Raw genomic sequence first — 3,646 nt, 5'->3', positions numbered from 1 at the left:
GGCAAATATATATTCATTATTTTTGTGGGTTGATGAGAAATTAATTCAAATATTATTAGTTAGAGACAAGATATATATCATTCATGAAAACAAATGGCTTATATATGATTGTGCCATTATATCAATTGTAACATTTTCTACAACTTAAGTTGAATCTCAGTAAATTAGATACGAAACTAATAACACAAATCAGTAAAACTAATTATCAAACAGTTAAACAACTACATAAATCAATACACATATATATAATAGTTTAAAACAAGATTAATGCAATCTTGAATTTAATCTAGTTTTAGAAACTGTTTTCTCTTTTTTATTCAATCAACGAAATGAGTACAAAACTTCTATAGAACTTCTTGAAATAATCTTGGATTAAACACTCTAAACACTCGATCTCACAGTTGTTTTCCTCTTAATCCTTGAGCAAACACTTTTCCAACAGTTATGATTCTCAATACATCTCCCCAAACCCAACTTTGACACACTTTCTCTCAATACTTGATCTCCATACTTGAGCTCTTTCTTTTGATCTAGTGTGTTGTTCTAACGAGTGGAATGAAGTTATCATTTTATAGACAAAAACTAAATTAACACAAGTCAATGCGAATGTTAAGATCCTAAAAGCTCACTGATAGAATCAGTTGAGATTTGGAGGAAAGTACTACTCCCACATCAACTCACATTATTTCAAGTACTAATTAAGACTAATATCATTATGCCATTTTCAATAAAAAAAACAAACTAACTAATATTGGGCTTGTTCGGTAACCATTATTTAAACAGTTTTTTATTTTTATAATTAAAAATCTGACAATAAAATTGAAAAATTTGTTTGGTAAGTCTATTTTCATTTTTTACTTATTTTAATTTTTATTAAATATTATCAAATTTCGAAAACACATTTTTCTTACTACTTTTAATTATTTTTTAAACAATTTCTCATTTCTTTTTCTTTTCACCCAGGTAACTTTGGACATCTTTCCTCCCCGGCATTAATGACTTCCAAAACCATTTACCAAATTTATTTGGTAAGTTACCAAATGCATTTTTTATTTTTTTTATTTTAAAAATAAAAAACAAAAGTAGTTAAGAAACACATTTTTATTTTTAAAAAATCAAAAAACAAAAATGAAAACAATATTTCTATTATTATGTTTAAGAAAATAAAAAATAAAAACTTTTACCAAACTTTTACGAAACACAGCCTTATGTATAATTAGCTAATATTGCGTCTGCATGCTCTTTCAAGACACTCCAAGCCCTAACAATGTGAGACTCCTCGGTCAACGTTGACCCCACAGCCAACCGGAGCGCAAACACTCCACCCACAATGCAATGGCTCAAGTACACCCGACCCGACCCGTTTATCGACTCCAGCAACTCTTTGTTCACCTCGTTTGTGCATGAGTCCCTTAAATCTGCGTTACCATTAATAACATAACATTCTTTGTTCTTACGAACGACGCCGTTTCCCATCTTTAGATGATGGTGATGATTATTACAAATGAGTTTAACTTTAGTAATGGCAAACGGAGAAACCCTGAAACAGACCAATGAAAAGCTCCTCGGAACGACAACCTCAAACCTGTCGTCCGAGCTTCAAACTGCTTCGCCATCTTCACGTGGCTTCGGATAAACCCTTGGAGGCCCTCGATGCCGTAGCTACGAAGCACGAGCCAGAGTTTAAGGGATCGGAACCTCCGGCTCAGGGAAATCTGCCAGTCCTTGTAGTCAACCACCTTCTTTGACTCGGTGGCCTTGTTCTTCAAAAACTCCGGGCTGGTCGATAGCGATTTGGTCAGAGCATCCGGATCTTTGACCCACAAGCAGCAGCAGTCGAGTGTGGTGAAGAGCCACTTGTGCGCGTTGAAGCTGAACGAGTTCACGCCCTCAACGCCGTCGATGAAGTGCCGGAACTCCGGGCAAATGCAGGCGCCTCCGGCATAAGCAGCGTCGACGTGAACCCACATGTCGTAATCCTTCGCCACGTCAGATATCGGTCCTAGAGGATCAACGGCTGTGGTTGAAGTCGTTCCCACCGTGGCACAAACAAAGAGCGGCACTAACCCGGATTCCATGTCGGTGATAATCTTTCGTCGTAGAATCTTCGACGACATGGAAAAGGATGTATTTTTATTCGTCTCGACGATCCGGCAGTTACTCGGATGGATCCCAGCGATCGTGGAGGCCTTTTGAAATGCACTGTGGGTTTGATCCGACCCGTAAACAACAAGCTTTCCAATATTTTCTCGTCCGATAGCGCTAAGTTTTCGATCCCTCGCCGCTACGAGTGTGCAAATAATAGCCTCGCACGTGGTGCCCTGCAGAACGCCACCACCGGTGCCGGAGAAGAGGAAGGATTTAGGGAGTTTGAGCATGTGTCCGAGCCAGTCCATGACTGTGGTCTCCAGCTCAGTGGCGGTGGGAGAAGAGACCCAGTTAAGGCCGACGACGTTAAATCCGGCAGCTAGTGTTTCGCCAAGGAAGCCGGCTGTGCTGGCAGTGTTGGGGAAGAGTGCAAAGTGATTCGGGCTCTGCCAATGGGTTAAGCCCGGAATTATGTGTTGATTGATATCGTTGAGGATGGTTTCGATGGGTTCCGGGTTGTTTGGAGCGGATTCCGGTAAACGTGATCGGAGATAACCTGGTTCGACTTTGCTTAGAACAGGGTATGTTTCGATATGCTTGTAGTAATCTGCTATGAAGTCGACTACCATATGGCCTTGTCTTCTGAGCTCTTCGGAGTATAGAGGCTTATTCATGTTTATGTTTGGAATGTGATATTGTTTTGGAATTAGAGCATGGAGATTTGAACAAAATCTCTTTGCACTAATGTTGTTTTCTTTGATCTCTCTACACATATACTTGTATGTATATATATATATATATATATAAATTAAAGAGTGTCAAGTTCTACAATACTCTTATCACACACTCCCCAAGGTCATCTCTTTCATTTTAGTCTGTATTATTTTTCTTTTTTTTTTAGCCAATGGGTGATTTAGAAAATAATTCAATTTTTACGGTAATTAGAAATAATTACATTATTTCGGTTAACTCAGTTCCTTATCCCTGTCATGCACAACATGCCAATCAAAGCAAAGTCTCCACCTCCGTCTACAAAGGTGAATGGATTAGTTTGATAGGATATTTGTTTCTGCAATTATTATAAATCAGTTTCATCAATGAATTAGCATAGCGACAAATAAGATAAGATGTCATCTTAAAATATATACTAAAACAAAAAATTAAATAAATGGATAAAACTATATAAAAAAAATTATATTTTTATTGTAGTGTTCAAACATTATAATTTAGAGTTATAAATATAGTAAAATTTAGTTATTGGTTTAGTAATTATATTGTTACAATATAGTTAACGATGTTCACAATACAGTAAACAATAGTTACTGGTTTGGTATCCATATGTTACAATATGTGAGACAAACTTGTAAATGTGAGTTACAGCATATATATATATATATATATATGTAAATATGATTACTAATTTGGTAGTTATGAGTTATAATATAGCAAAACTTAGTTATTTGTTTAATAATTATATATTACAAAATAGTTAACGATGATTACAATCTGATAACATTGGTTATTAGTTTGGTATTTATATGCTACAATAGGTGTTACA

At 36.1% G+C, this 3,646-nt stretch overlaps 1 pseudogene; it reads right to left on the bottom strand.

Annotated features, from left to right (window-relative positions):
* Positions 1-1,206: 1,206 nt before the first annotated feature.
* Positions 1,207-2,762, bottom strand: LOC133830768 (tyrosine/DOPA decarboxylase 2-like; annotated as a pseudogene).
* Positions 2,763-3,646: the final 884 nt, after the last annotated feature.

Source organism: Humulus lupulus, chromosome 1 (genome assembly GCF_963169125.1).
Source record: "Humulus lupulus chromosome 1, drHumLupu1.1, whole genome shotgun sequence".
NCBI lineage: Eukaryota > Viridiplantae > Streptophyta > Magnoliopsida > Rosales > Cannabaceae > Humulus > Humulus lupulus.
Note: the sequence above shows the minus strand (reverse complement) of the source record. Positions and strands in the feature narration are given on the sequence as shown.